Source organism: Rattus norvegicus, chromosome 5 (assembly GCF_036323735.1).
Source record: "Rattus norvegicus strain BN/NHsdMcwi chromosome 5, GRCr8, whole genome shotgun sequence".
In the NCBI taxonomy this organism is placed as follows: domain Eukaryota; kingdom Metazoa; phylum Chordata; class Mammalia; order Rodentia; family Muridae; genus Rattus; species Rattus norvegicus.
In genome coordinates, this window is record NC_086023.1 from 95,515,127 (window position 1) to 95,531,469 (window position 16,343).

At 40.5% G+C, this 16,343-nt stretch overlaps 1 protein-coding gene across 44 annotated transcripts in view; it reads right to left on the reverse strand.

Annotated features, from left to right (window-relative positions):
* The window catches only part of Ptprd (protein tyrosine phosphatase, receptor type, D), a 2,322,278-nt gene that overhangs the window by 421,906 nt on the left and 1,884,029 nt on the right, over positions 1-16,343 (reverse strand). The gene's annotated exons all lie outside the window — the stretch shown is intronic.

The following is a 16,343-nucleotide window of genomic DNA, read 5'->3' on the forward strand; positions in this document are numbered from 1 at the left end:
TTGGCTCTATGATTGTACACTTTACTCATGCCATTCCTATTAGCCCTCAGAGTATAAATTGTCTAATGCTCTGAATAAAGTTGGCGATTGCCTGAGAATTTAGTCTGCCTCATTTACTGGCTCTAGTCTCCCAGGTCTTACTGCCTCTTGAGCAGTGACAATTCCCTTCCTCATACCATACAAACATGTATTCCAAGGAGACTGACAACTTAGTATAAAAAATTCACACTATAAGACTCATACAATGTATGTTTTTCTGTTGAAAGGCAGAAAAAAGATTTCTTAAACAACACATGAAGAGAATTAATATAAAGGAAAAAATCAATGAATGTTACTGCATTAAAATTTGAATATTATTTAATCAAAAAAAAAAGAAAAAGGTTACATAGGTGAGAACATGTAGAGTGCACACAACAGGCAAGACAAGATACTGACAAAATATAATGTCTTAGATATCAACAAAAAATGGTGGCAAAGAAGTAGAAAATAAACAAAAAGACATAAACAGGTACTTTCCAGGAGAAGAGAGCTAGTACTCAAGCACAGGGGAAGATGCATGATTCCACTGTCAGAGAGGAACAGACATACATTCATGTATAACAAAATACATAGACTGTGTTCAGAATGGAACTATTCATAAATGACCAAAGATGAACAGTGGTTCAACAGATAGAAATGTGGAATTCTTACACAAAGACAACACTGTTATATTCCAGATCATGAAGAAACTATCATAAATGTAAAAACATCAACAGACAGTACAAATGTGGGACCATGCCAAGAGGTAACTTATAGAGCCCACCTCCAAGAGACAGGGCATCAAGTGTAGGGATGAGGTTGTTATCCCACAGTCAAAACTCTGACCCATATTTGATCCTGTCTTAAAGAATTACAGGGACAAAAATAGAGAAGAGCCTGAGGGAAAAAAAGGTCCAGCAACTGGACCAAAGTGGGATCCAGTTCAAGGGGAGGCCCCAAGGCCTGAAAATATTACTAAAGCAATGGAGTGCTCACAAAAAGGGACCTATCATGACTGCCCTCCAAAAGACCCAACAAGCAGCTGAAAGAGTCAGATGCAGATATTTACACCCGACCAATGAACAGAAGCTGCTGACCCCTGTGGTTGAATCAGGGAAAAGCTGGAAGAAGCTGAGGAGGAGGACCACCCTGTAGAAAGACCAGCAGTCTCAATTAACCTGAACCCCCGAGATCTCTCAGACACTGGACCACCAACCAGGCAACATAAACAAGCTCATATGAGGCCTCTACACATATACAGCAGAGGACTACCAGGTCTGGGTTCTGTGTGAGAAGATGCACCTAACCCTCAAGAGACTGGAGGCCACAGGGAGTGTAGAGGTCTGGTGGGGTGAGGGTAGAGCTATCCTCGTGGAGACAGGGAGTCGGGAGGAGGTATGGGAAAGGGAACAGTCAGAAGATGGACTGGGAGGGGGAAAAATCTGGACTGTAAAAATAAAGGATTAAATAACTTTTTAAAAAAAATGTAGGATTCTTACACAAATTCAACACTGTGCACAAACATAAAAATATCAACAGACAGTACAAATGTAGGATCACGCCAGAAGTCACATGAAAATGATGCATACAATTTTATTTTATGTTATTAAGAAAATCATATTGTTTAGGTATTCATGTAGAAATGACAGGATTATGAAGAAAAGGTTATTAAATCACTACACATAAGAACAATGGTTACTTCTCTCTTCTGGGGGAAAAAGGGAGTTCTGAAAATTAAGACTGAGTAGCAGGCCTTCCTCTATCTCCTGCACTGGGAGCAGCTGAGAACTCAGGCATTACAGGTTCAGGCATTGTTTCTGCTGCCACCATACTGATGTGGCTATGATCATCAATTGTCTATGCAGGAGACAGCTTCCCAATAGGGACCCTGACGTCAGACCTCTCTCCATCCTTTACCAAGACCAACGTTGGCCAGTGATTGTTCTTTAAACGTATGCACCTCATGACAAAGTTCTATTTTAAATCTCAATCTCTCCACTCTATCATTCCAGCCACATTTCCCCCTGAGGCCTTTGGTCTACATTCTGTGTCTAGAATGAATGCAAAGCCTTTCCATGAACAGTAGCTAATTCCAGTTCCTTTAAACCTCTGCTTCCATACAAAATTCACTCTACCTACCCTTTTTAACATTATAACCTACACCCTGTCTCTGTCTCTCTTTTTCAAAGTCTGCATATCAATTTTCTATTGCCCTCTAATCCTTTACGCAACTGTTCATAATTGTTCTTTGTTGACTGTTGTCTTTTACAGCCAGGAGAGGGCTACCACCGGGATGGTTAGGAATCTTATATTTTGTTCACTAGGTGTATTTAAGGTATATTTATGATTCCTTACATACAAGTGGTGACAAATATATATCCATTACATATATAGGACTGTGTTAAGCATATCTTAATGGCAAAATAATATGTATTTCTTAGGGCCTTACAGTTGTTAAGTATGCTTTCAACATAAGCCTGAGAACCTGAATTCAGTCCCCCAAACCAACCTAAAGTTGGAGAGAATTGACTCTCAAAAGTTGTCCTCTGACCTACACATACATTGTGACAAATGCAAGCCAACACACACACACACACACACACACACACACACACACACACACACACAAAGAGAGAGAGAGAGAGAGAGAGAGAGAGTAATTTTTTAAATATCAGTACATTCACAAAGATTACAAGGTGCCAAACTAGAACATACATACACACACACACACAGACACACACACATACACGCACACCACTCACATATATGAGAGAGAGAGAGAGAGAGAGAGAGAGAGAGAGAGAGAATGTGTGGAAAAGAAAAAAGAGAAAGGTTGGGGAGCTGGACAGATGGCTCAATGGGTACTAGCAGCATGATTACATAAATTCAAACCTTCTCCATCTACAAAAAAAATACTGTATGTGGATAAAAATACTGATAACTTCAGTAGAGCAGTATCAGGAGGCTCTAGAAAGCTAAAGGGTAGATTAACAAAGCCAAAACAAATTTCTACTTAATTGAGATACCCTGTCTCAGGACAATAACTCTAAGAATTATTGGAGAAGTCTCCTGAAATGTGCTCTGGCCTTTGTGCTACACACTGATGAGCACACTTTTTTGCATTTACATGTACACACCACACAAGCATGCTCTCCTACCACCTCATAAATTTACTACACAAGCATATACAACAGACACAATAATAATAAAATACATAATGGTAGTACTGTATCCTAAAGTCTTTCACTGTCCAGTATGACAGTTAGTGGCCTGCAAAAACTTTTAAATTTGATTTAAGGGCCAATAAAATGGCTCAGTGGATAAAGTACTTGTCACCAAACCTGAAGACATGAGTTCCATTTTACACATGGCAAAAGGAGAAAACTGACATTCAAGTCCTTTGACTTCTGCCTTCATGTCATGCAACGCGCACACGCGCGCGCGCGCGCGCGCACACACACACACACACACACACACACACACACACACATCACCTTAGCACACCTACCCATACTTCAAGTGCTTGAGAGCCACAGTAGTGGTTAGGAGCTGCTTAAAGGGACTATATGACATGTGTGATAGCATCCCCATCAATACAAAGGATTTAGCTGGTCTTGCTAAAAAGCTATCACTTTAAGGTCAGGAATGTTCCATGATTTTTTGGAGGTAACTGTGATGTATACAGGGTCTGAACTAAAAAGAAAATAATTAGAAGGCTCAAGAAGTCTAGCAACAAAGAAATTAAAATGGAATATGTTCAGAAGACTAACAGTGTGGTTCAGAGGGAGGGCAAATTTGAGAAACTTGGTTAGTGACGATCTCGATTCATTTATGAAGCTTGAGAGGTGATGGAGAAGAACAGGACCTGAGAGACTGAGGTTTTCTCTGTTCCTGAAGAAGCCAATTTATGGGTGGGCAAAGGCAAACAGCTCTCTTGAATCAGGTGTTCAGATTAAGGGTCATTTCAAAAGAAAATATTTTAAAAGGTTTTGAGTGCTCAGGGCCAGAGAATATCTGTAGTAAATACCCAGGACCTCACTCCCTCTTTGATACGTATCTCAGACATGAGATACACTGAAAACCAGGACTGGGTGAATAATGAGGCAAGAAATGTGTGAGATTTACCTGAAATGTGTGAAATTACCTGTTGTAGTCATTTTTTAAGTGGAAAACGAAGCTGAAATGCTCCGGTTTTGGACAATAGCAAAGCAATTTCTTCAAGTAACTGTCAACGCAGCATGTGGATGCACAGGATAGATGAAGGGGACGTATTCCCTTTTGGATTCCAGAAATAGACAGCAACAAGGAGGCATGGTAATTTTGTCTCAGTTTTAGTCCATGGTTAGCTGATGTCCTTTCTTTGAGCTTTGTGGCAGAGCATAATTTCATGGATGCAAAGTGGCATGGAGCAGAATATATGCTAAAGCTTGGAAAACAGAGAAGCAATGAGAGAGAGAGGGGAAATGCCTAGAGTCCCAAGTGCTTCAATGGCGTGCTTCAGGTGACTAAACATCCTCCTGGGAGCCCCACCTGGTAGGGTTCACCACCTCATAAGAATTCCACAGGCTGGTGACCAAGTTTAACCAATGAGACTTTGGGAGACACTTGATTCACAAAGTATCAGAGGGAGAGAATTGGATAGATTTGCTTTGCACCCAAACACCCTAGGGAGACTTAGTAAAGGCTAATGCGCTTGCCGGATCCCTGCAGCACAGCTGTGCCACTGATAGAAATATACTAGGGAACTAAGAAAAAGGCTTGCTGGCTGCACTCTTCCCATTATCAGGCATTATAGTGCAGCAGCCTGAACCAGAGATGTGCAAACTCCACCAGGGACAGCAGGGATGCACTCCCGGATATGTGCAAAGGAAAAGGAAGGCAAGCGGGAATGCAGAAGCAGCTGCTCCCTAGACTCATTTAAAAAATATCCCTACAAAAATAAATGTGACGCGTCCACAGTACAGAGCAGATGGAAGTGAACATGTCTAGCTCATAGGGGAAGAGGAGGTAATTGAGGAATCAGAGAGTGTGGAAATTCGAAAACACTGAAGCCCATTTCACATACTGCTGCCCATTAGGTTACACTGTTTGTCAAGCTGTGTAGAGAATTGCCTTTTTTTTTTCTGTATCCACCACTCTAAGAGAATTTCAAAGAATTACAGGAAATTCTCTAGTAGAATATATTGTAATTGATAACTGTCCAGCCACATTTTTGAGGGTCAAAATTTCATTTTCTTCTAAAATAAACTACAGATATGTCTCTTGATTCCAGGACTGAAGAAAGTGAATCATAAGATAAATGCTCAGGCTGGAAAGTTTCTTCCTCAGGACTGGGGTTTAGTTCTCAGCACCCACCTTGGGCAGTTCACAACCACCCACTTCTATACTTCCAGAGGATTCGACACCCTTTTCTGGCCTCTGAAGGCATTCACACACATGTGCATAATCACAGACACATAAGTGAAAAACCCTCTTAAATATAAGATAAATATCGAAGAATACCAAAATGATGGCTAGAGATTGGCTGAAGATACATGAATTTGGGATTAAACACAGGAACTACAGCTGCCTTTGACAATGTCCAATGTCTGATTACAAAAGGGACAAAGTAACTGTTTCTTACTGAAGACAAGCTATTTTCGGTCCAATCTTAACACAACATTGCTTATCTTCTGTACACATATGCAATTTTTTTGAATTTCTAATATCCTTTAGCTTGAAGGATAAGGAATTTTAGCATTTTCAGAAGTCATTTTAAGTGACAAAATAAAATGATCTACCTACAAAGTAAAACAAAGTGTAACAGGAAATTATCTCCACAGGACACTATCAATAAAATGGGTTTTGGATAAATAAACAATTTCCAGTTAAATATCAATCAATATACTGTTTGCTATCACCTCAGTAATATTTGTAATAAGGCCCACATAATCATAAAATGTAAGAACCTCTAGAGTCTTAAAATTTTTATGATTAGAAAATACTTTCAAAGTATGATTCTTGACAAGAAGCCCAGAGTTCAAGTGATCTATGGCAATCTGCACTGTGGGCAGCTATGTTACACATTAGATCTAAAGAATGGAGTTACAACAGCTTCTTCATCTATTTTCTTTAAATTGAAATAAGTCCAACTGCTGCCGGTGTTGATGTACACCTTTACTCCAAGCACTCAGGAGGCAGTGGCATGTGGGTCTCTGCGGTTTTAGACTACCCCAGGGGTACATAATGAGAGACTGTCTCCTGTAAAACAAAGCAAAACCTAAGCTCAAAGAATAGAGAAAAAACAGTTTCAAGTTAAAAAAAAAAAGACAAGTGCAATACCTACATCATCTTAGCACTCAAGGGGCTGGGGCAAGAAGATCACCATAGATTCAAGAACATCCTGGTCTACACAGCAAGCCACAGAAAGCCTGGTTGTATATAGCAAAGCCAAGTTTCAAAAAAGTAAAAGAATAAATAATAATAATAATAATAATAATAATAATAACAATAATACCAACAATCATAAAATGCTCCTTTATCTCATATAGTTCAAAAGAGGGGAAAAGATTCTGTAGCTTGAAGAATCATATCTAAAAATGTTAAATGCCAAGTGATGTTTGTGATGAAAATATACAGATCTTGTGAATCAACTCTGCCCAATGCTGGTACCACAGATGAAAAAAATTACAGAAGTCAAAAGAAAGCATGTGAGTGTATATAAGTACCAGAATAAATAGGGATGGACTGCTTTAATGTGTTTGCTTGTGTTTATGCTTCAAGACAGAGACTCCGGCTATGCAGAACAGGCAAGCCTGGAACTTTTGGAATTACAGTTAAGTGCTGCCATTTCCCAGCCTCCTTTAACTCTTATTTGCTGAGGTATAAGCACTGGCTGCTTTTCCAGAGGCCTGAGAACAATTCCCAGCACCCCGTGGTGATTCATGACCATCTGATGCCCTCTTCTGGCATGTAGGTGTACATGCAGCAGAGCACTCGTACATAAAATAAATGTAACAACGTAGAATATGAATGTTAAATTCCTTAGGAGGGAAACATAAAACTGTGAACCATTCTTTATTAGGAACTAGCAGAGGCCAGTGAAACATTTAGATGCTGATATTAATGCAAAATGCTACTCAAATATGATACTAACTTCACACTTCATTACCATGACCATTACTCACTTACTCCTTCACTGAGAATTCTACATCCCAGAATGTTTATTAAATACCAGAGTATGTGACTCTGAAGTAGGAATATGAAATATGACAATTTTCTCCCTCCTGAGATTTAAACTTTTTTAACATCTGTAAATATCCATGGCTTTCTAATCTGGAGATGTTAACTTACGTTCATGTATCAAGTCAAATCCTCATCCCAATAAAAGGCTTTAAAAGAGTGAGATCCCTATATTACTGGCATACTAGATGACTAGATCATTGTAAACTTAAAAAAAAGCTGTAATCTTACAGTCTTAAGGACAAGAAACTAAAGCATTAATTTATCCAGATTTGGAATAACCAGAACTGCCAGTAAATTAAACCAATATCCTAGGAAAGAGAGAAAGTCATGTGCCTCTACTGATAACCCAGAACCTCCCTAGTACCTGAAGAGGCCTTCTGAATAAACATGGAATTTAGTCTACATATGCTCACAATATTTTACATGCCAAGAAATTTTGTTTTATTCTAGTTAATGGGCTTGAATGACCCCAACAAAATAATCCTGGACTCTCTAAGCTACTCTAATGTTTGATTAACCGCAACGTTCTATCCCCAGCCATCTGCAGTAAACTGAAAATTGCCATCACATAGTATTTTTTAGTATTAGTTCATGTTCAAAAGACCTAAAGCTCCCAAAATTTTATCATGTTATAAACAAAGTCCAAATGTAGCTGACTGTAAAAGCCACATAAATGTGTGAGGGCAAGAGATTTGCCCCAAGTCCTTTCAAAGCTATAATATGTGGGAACGTGGAAACCTCCTTCCTGAATGAATTCCAAACTGTCTCTCTCAATTCATTTTCCAATGTTATTAAATAAATAGACTGTTTAATTGAGATCTGTTTATTCTGTACCAGTGTAGGTCTTGCAAGTAGTGAGACAGACGAAAAGGAATCTTGATGACATGCACAAAGAATGCCTAGGCTTTCCATGATGCAGCTGGGGAAAGTCTTTGATGTGCTCATATCTCAAGATAGGCACCCATGGTGAGGGGTCATAACTTCTCAGATGTCCATCATCTGGTCACGCAACTCTCAAACTATCTCTCACCTGCTACTTCAGTAGTCTCACAGGGAGCACCGGCTGAATTGGGTTTCTTTTTCTTTTTTTTTTTTTTTATTAACTTGAGTATTTCTTATATACATTTCAAGTGTTATTCCCTTTCCCGGTTTCCGGGCAAACATCCCCCTCCCCCCTCCCCTTCCTTATGGGTGTTCCTCTCCCAACCCTCCCCCCATTGCCGCTCTCCCCTCATAGTCTAGTTCACTGGGGGTTCAGTCTTAGCAGGACCCAGGGCTTCCCCTTCCACTGGTGCTCTTACTAGGATATTCATTGCTACCTATGGGGTCAGAGTCCAGGGTCAGTCCATGTATAGTCTTTAGGTAGTGGCTTAGTCCCTGGAAGCTCTGGTTGCTTGACATTGTTGTACTTTTGGGGTCTCGAGCCCCTTCAAGCTCTTCCAGTTCTTTCTCTGATTCCTTCAACGGGGGACCTATTCTCAGTTCAGTGGTTTGCTGCTGGCATTCGCCTCTGTATTTGCTGTATTCTGGCTGTGTCTCTCAGGAGCGATCTACATCCGGCTCCTGTCGGTCTGCACTTCTTTGCTTCATCCATCTTGTCTAATTGGGTGGCTATATATGTATGGGCCACATATGGGGCAGGCTCTGAATGGGAGTTCCTTCAGTCTCTGTTTTAATCTTTGCCTCTCCCTTCCCTGCCAAGGGTATTCTTTTTCCTCATTTAAAGAAGGAGTGAAGCATTCACATTTTGATCATCCGTCTTGAGTTTCGTTTGTTCTAGGGATCTAGGGTAATTCAAGCATTTGGGCTAATAGCCACTTATCAATGAGTGCATACCATGTATGTCTTTCTGTGATTGGGTTAGCTCACTCAGGATGATATTTTGCAGTTCCAACCATTTGCCTACGAATTTCATAAACTCGTTGTTTTTGATAGCTGAGCAATATTCCATTGTGTAGATGTACCACATTTTCTGTATCCATTCCTCTGTTGAAGGGCATCTGGGTTCTTTCCAGTTTCTGGCTATTATAAATAGGGCTGCGATGAACATAGTGGAGCACGTGTCTCTTTTATATGTTGACGCATCTTTTGGATATATGCCCAAGAGAGGTATAGCTGGATCCTCAGGCAGTTCAATGTCCAATTTTCTGAGGAACCTCCAGACTGATTTCCAGAATGGTTTTACCAGTCTGCAATCCCACCAACAATGGAGGAGTGTTCCTCTTTCTCCACATCCTCGCCAGCATCTGCTGTCACCTGAGTTTTTGATCTTAGCCATTCTCACTGGTGTGAGGTGAAATCTCAGGGTTGTTTTGATTTGCATTTCCCTTATGACTAAAGATGTTGAACATTTCTTTAGGTGTTTCTCAGCCATTCGGCATTCCTCAGCTGTGAATTCTTTGTTTAGCTCTGAACCCCATTTTTAATAGGGTTATTTGTCTCCCTGCGGTCTAACTTCTTGAGTTCTTTGTATATTTTGGATATAAGGCCTCTATCTGTTGTAGGATTGGTAAAGATCTTTTCCCAATCTGTTGGTTGCCGATTTGTCCTAACCACAGTGTCCTTTGCCTTACAGAAGCTTTGCAGTTTTATGAGATCCCATTTCTCGATTCTTCATCTTAGAGCATAAGCCATTGGAGTTTTGTTCAGGAAATTTTTTCCAATGCCCATGTGTTCCAGATGCTTCCCTAGCTTTTCTTCTATTAGTTTGAGTGTGTCTGGTTTGATGTGGAGGTCCTTGATCCACTTGGACTTAAGCTTTGTACAGGGTGATAAGCATGGATCGATCTGCATTCTTCTACATGTTGCCCTCCAGTTGAACCAGCACCATTTGCTTAAAATCCTATCTTGTTTCCATTGGATGGTTTTGGCTCCTTTGTCAAAAATCAAGTGACCATAGGTGTGTGGGTTCATTTCTGGGTCTTCAATTCTATTCCAGTGGTCTATCTGTCTGTCTCTGTACCAATACCATGCAGTTTTTATCACTATTGCTCTGTAATACTGCTTGAGTTCAGGGATAGTGATTCCCCCTGAAGTCCTTTTATTGTTGAGGATAGCTTTAGCTATCCTGGGTTTTTTGTTATTCCAGATGTATTTGCAAATTGTTCTGTCTAACTCTTTGAAGAATTGGATTGGTATTTTGATGGGGATTGCATTGAATCTGTAGATTGCTTTTGGTAAAATGGCCATTTTTACTATATTAATCCTGCCAATCCATGAGCATGGGAGATCTTTCCATCTTCTGAGGTCTTCTTCAATTTCTTTCCTCAGTGTCTTGAAGTTCTTATGGTACAGATCTTTTACTTGCTTGGTTAAAGTCACACCGAGGTACTTTATATTATTTGGGTCTATTATGAAGGGTGTCGTTTCCCTAATTTCTTTCTTGGCTTGTTTCTCTTTTGTATAGAGGAAGGCAACTGATTTATTTGACTTAATTTTATACCCAGCCACTTTGCTGAAGTTGTTTATCAGCTTTAGTAGTTCTCTGGTGGAACTTTTGGGATCACTTAAATATACTATCATGTCATCTGCAAATAGTGATATTTTGACCTCTTCTTTTCCGATCTGTATCCCTTTGATCTCCTTTTGTTGTCTGATTGCTCTGGCTAGAACTTCAAGAACTATATTGAATAAGTAGGGAGAGAGTGGGCAGCCTTGTCTAGTCCCTGATTTTAGTGGGATTGCTTCAAGTTTCTCTCCATTTAGTTTAATGTTAGCAACTGGTTTGCTGTATATGGCTTTTACTATGTTTAGGTATGGGCCTTCAATTCCTATTCTTTCCAGGAATTTTATCATGAAGGGGTGTTGAATTTTGTCAAATGCTTTCTCAGCATCTAATGAAATGATCATGTGGTTCTGTTCTTTCAGTTTGTTTATATAATGGATCACGTTGATGGTTTTCTGTATATTAAACCATCCCTGCATGCCTGGGATGAAGCCTACTTGATCATGGTGGATGATTGTTTTGATGTGCTCTTGAATTCGGTTTGCCAGAATTTTATTGAGTATTTTTGTGTCGATATTCATAAGGGAAATTGGTCTGAAGTTCTCTTTCTTTGTTGTGTCTTTGTGTGTTTAAGGTATAAGAGTAATTGTGGCTTCGTAGAAGGAATTCGGTAGGGCTCCATCTGTTTCAATTTTGTGGAATAGTTTGGATAATATTGGTATGAGGTCTTCTATGAAGGTTTGATAGAATTCTGCACTAAACCCGTCTGGACCTGGGCTCTTTTTGGTTGGGAGACCTTTAATGACTGCTTCTATTTCCTTAGGAGTTATGGGGTTGCTTAACTGGTTTATCTGTTCCTGATTTAACTTCGATACCTGGTATCTGTCTAGGAAATTGTCCATTTCCTGAAGATTTTCAAGTTTTGTTGAATATAGGTTTTTATAGTAAGATCTGATGATTTTTTGAATTTCCTCTGAATCTGTTGTTATGTCTCCCTTTTCATTTCTGATTTTGTTAATTTGGACGCACTCTCTGTGTCCTCTCGTTAGTCTGGCTAAGGGTTTATCTATCTTGTTGATTTTCTCAAAGAACCAACTTTTGGTTCTGTTGATTCTCTATGGTCCTTTTTGTTTCTACTTGGTTGATTTCAGCTCTGAGTTTGATTATTTCCTGCCTTCTACTCCTCCTGGGTGTATTTGCTTCTTTTTGTTCTAGAGCTTTTAGGTGTGCTGTCAAGCTGCTGACATATGCTCTTTCCTGTTTCTTTCTGCAGGCACTCAGCGCTATGAGTTTTCCTCTTAGCACAGCTTTCATTGTGTCCCATAAGTTTGGGTATGTTGTACCTTCATTTTCATTAAATTCTAAAAAGTCTTTAATTTCTTTCTTTATTCCTTCCTTGACCAGGTTATCATTGAGTAGAGCATTGTTCAATTTCCAAGTATATGTGGGCATTCTTCCCTTATTGTTATTGAAGACCAGTTTTAGGCCGTGGTGGTCCGATAGCACGCATGGGATTATTTCTATCTTTCTGTACCAGTTGAGGCCCGTTTTTTGACCAATTATATGGTCAATTTTGGAGAAAGTACCATGAGGAGCTGAGAAGAAGGTATATCCTTTTGCTTTAGGATAGAATGTTCTATAAATATCCGTTAAGTCCATTTGGCTCATGACTTCTCTTAGTCTGTCGACATCACTGTTTAATTTCTGTTTCCATGATCTGTCCATTGATGAGAGTGGGGTGTTGAAATCTCCCACTATTATTGTGTGAGGTGCAATGTGTGTTTTGAGCTTTAGTAAGGTTTCTTTTACGTATGTAGGTGCCCTTGTATTTGGGGCATAGATATTTAGGATTGAGAGTTCATCTTGGTTGATTTTTCCTTTGATGAATATGAAGTGTCCTTCCTTATCTTTTTTGATGACTTTTAATTGAAAATTGATTTTATTTGATATTAGAATGGCTACTCCAGCTTGCTTCTTCTGACCATTTGCTTGGAAAGTTGTTTTCCAGCCTTTCACTCTGAGGTAGTGTCTGTCTTTGTCTCTGAGGTGTGTTTCCTGTAGGCAGCAGAATGCAGGGTCCTCGTTGCGTATCCAGTTTGTTAATCTATGTCTTTTTATTGGGGAGTTGAGGCCATTGATATTGAGAGATATTAAGGAATAGTGATTATTGCTTCCCGTTATATTCATATTTGGATGTGAGGTTATGTTTGTGTGCTTTCATTCTCTTTGTTTTGTTGCCAAGACGATTAGTTTCTTGCTTCTTCTAGGGTATAGCTTGCCTCCTTATGTTGGGCTTTACCATTTATTATCCTTTGTAGTGCTGGATTTGTAGAAAGATATTGTGTAAATTTGGTTTTGTCATGGAATATCTTGGTTTCTCCATCAATGTTAATTGAGAGTTTTGCTGGATACAGTAACCTGGGCTGGCATTTGTGTTCTCTTAGGGTCTGTATGACATCAGTCCAGGATCTTCTGGCCTTCATAGTTTCTGGCGAGAAGTCTGGTGTGATTCTGATAGGTCTGCCTTTATATGTTACTTGACCTTTTTCCCTTACTGCTTTTAATATTCTTTCTTTATTTTGTGCGTTTGGTGTTTTGACAATTATGTGACGGGAGGTGTTTCTTTTCTGGTCCAATCTATTTGGAGTTCTGTAGGCTTCTTGTATGTCTATGGGTATCTCTTTTTTTAGGTTAGGGAAGTTTTCTTCTATGATTTTGTTGAAGATATTTACTGGTCCTTTGAGCTGGGAGTCTTCACTCTCTTCTATACCTATTATCCTTAGGTTTGATCTTCTCATTGAGTCCTGGATTTCCTGTATGTTTTGGACCAGTAGCTTTTTCCTCTTTACATTATCTTTGACAGTTGAGTCAATGATTTCTATGGAATCTTCTGCTCCTGAGATTCTCTCTTCCATCTCTTGAATTCTGTTGGTGAAGCTTGTATCTACAGCTCCTGTCTCTTCTTTTGGTTTTCTATATCCAGGGTTGTTTCCATGTGTTCTTTCTTGATTGCTTCTATTTCCATTTTTAATTCCTTCAACTGTTTGATTGTGTTTTCCTGGAATTCTTTCAGGGATTTTTGTGTCTCCTCTCTATGGGCTTCTACTTGTTTATTTATGTTTTCCTGGAATTCTTTCAGGGATTTTTGTGTCTCCTCTCTATGGGCTTCTACTTGTTTATTTATGTTTTCCTGGAATTCTTTCACGCATTTTTGCGATTCCTCTCTGTAGGCTTCTACTTGTTCTCTAAGGGAGTTCTTCACGTCTTTCTTGAAGTCCTCCAGCATCATGATCAAAAATGATTTTGAAACTAGATCTTGCTTTTCTGGTGTGTTTGGATATTCCATGTTATTTTTGATGGGAGAATTGGGCTCCAATGGTGCCATGTAGTCTTGGTTTCTGTTGCTTGGGTTCCTGTGCTTGCCTCTCGCCATCAGATTATCTCTAGTGTTACTTTGTTCTGCTGTTTCTGACAGTGGCTAGACTGTCCTATAAGCCTGTGTGTCAGGAGTGCTGTAGACCTGTTTTCCTCTCTTTCAGTCAGTTATGGGGACAGAGTGTTCTGCTTTCGGGCGTGTAGTTTTTCCTCTCTACAGGTCTTCAGCTGTTCCTGTGGACCTGTGTCTTGAGTTCACCAGGCAGCTTTCTTGCAGCAGAAAATTTGGTCTTACCTGTGGTCCCGAGGCTCAAGTTCGCTTGTGGGGTGCTGCCCACGGGCTCTCTGCAGCGGCAGCAACCAGGAAGACCTGTGCCGCCCCTTCCGGGAGCTTCACTGCACCAGGGTTCCAGATGGTCTTTGGCTTTTTCCTCTGGCGTCCGAGATGTGTGTGCAGAGAGCAGTCTCTTCTGGTTTCCCAGGCTTGTCTGCCTCTCTGAAGGTTTAGTTCTCCCTCCCACGGGATTTGGGTGCAGAGAACTGTTTATCCGGTCTGTTTCCTTCAGGTTCCAGCGGTGTCTCAGGCAGGGGTCCTGCTGCTCCTGGGCCCTCCCCCACGGGAGCCCAGAGGCCTTATACAGTTTCCTCTTGGGCCAGGGATGTGGGCAGGGGTGAGCAGTGTTGGTGGTCTCTTCTGCTCTGCAGCCTCAGGAGTGCTCACCTGACCAGGCGGTTGGGTCTCTCTCTCAGGGGGTCTGGGAGCAGAGAGCTGCTGCGGGCCGGGATCCGCGGGTGTGGGACTTCCGGTAAACACAGAACGTGCCCGGTCCTAGAGGAATTCTGCTTCCGTGTGTCCCAAGCTCACCAGGCAGCTTTCTTGCAGCAGAAAAGTTGGTCTTACCTGTGGTCCCGAGGCTCAAGTTAGCTCGTGGGGTGCTGCCCACAGACTCTCTGCAGCGGCAGCAACCAGGAAGCCTGAATTGGGTTTCTTATTGTGCTTGTAAAAATGAACTTGGTGTGTTTGTCAATTTCTCCTTATGGCTCCTTTAGTCTGTGGATACCTTGATGAAAGTGAATGTGTCTTTTCATGATGAAGTGCATTTATTCATTTTGGTGTCCACTACACCTGCATAGTAGACAAGTTGACCACAATCTTTCTTTGACGAGGAAAGCAACTGAGCATAAAACTGTACAAACCAAAGCTGTGTTTAATATCTCAGGCTGGGATGACATGGACTCCCACCCTTTCTATTTTACTGAATTAAACTATCTATATTTCAGGCAATAAATGCTAAATTGAATATTCTAAATATTTCTGTATTTATGTGGTCATGTTTTCCTTATTCCTGTTTTTGTTTTCAAGCAAGTATTATTCTACTACCTTTTTAAATAAATCAACTGAACAATGTGAGGATGTAGGTTAAGACCCAGATCATTAAGTTCTGGGCTTCATATACTCTTTTGAAATAGAAGGAGGGCTGTGTTAATTGTTTTTTAAAAAATTCACTTTACATCCCACTCACTGCCCCATCCTGTTCAACCCCCACACAAAATCCTTTCCCCATATCCCCTCTCCCTTTCTCCTCTGAGCAGGTTGGGGCTCCTCTGAGTATCCACCCAACCCCAGGCATTTCAAGTTTCTCAGAGGTTAGGTACTTTCTCTCCCACTGAGGCCAGACAAGGCAGTCCAAATAGGAAATCATATCCCACAGACAGGCAACACTTCTGAGGATAGCCCTCCCCCATGCTCCAGTTTTTGGGGACACACATAAAGACCAAGCTGCACATTTGCCTATGTCCAGCCTGTGTATATTCTTTGGTTGGTGGTTCAGTCTCTTGAGATCCTCAGAGGTCCAGGTTAGTTGATTCTGTTGGTCTTCCTGTGGAGGTCCTTTTTTAAATAGCTACAAAGAAACCGGGTGGATGGTACATTGCTATAACCCTGGCACTTGGGAGGCTGAGGCAGAAAGACAAAAAATTTGAGGCTAACCTAAGATACACAGGGAAAGCATTTCTCAATAGTAGTAATAACAAAATCCAGAAAAGGGGGAGGAGGCAAAGAGGGGAGAGAAGGGGGAAAGAATTAGGGGAAGAAGAAGTGGAGGGAAAGAAGAGGAGAGGAAGGGGAGAGAAACACAACAATAAGGAAACATCTCTAGGAAACAAGAGCTTTTAGAATTCTTCCCAGGGCATGTTAACACAAAAGCAAATTCCCAACTTGAAGCAACTTGGTGAACAAAATGAGACCCTGTACCAACAAGCAAAGTAAGCAAGCAAGCAA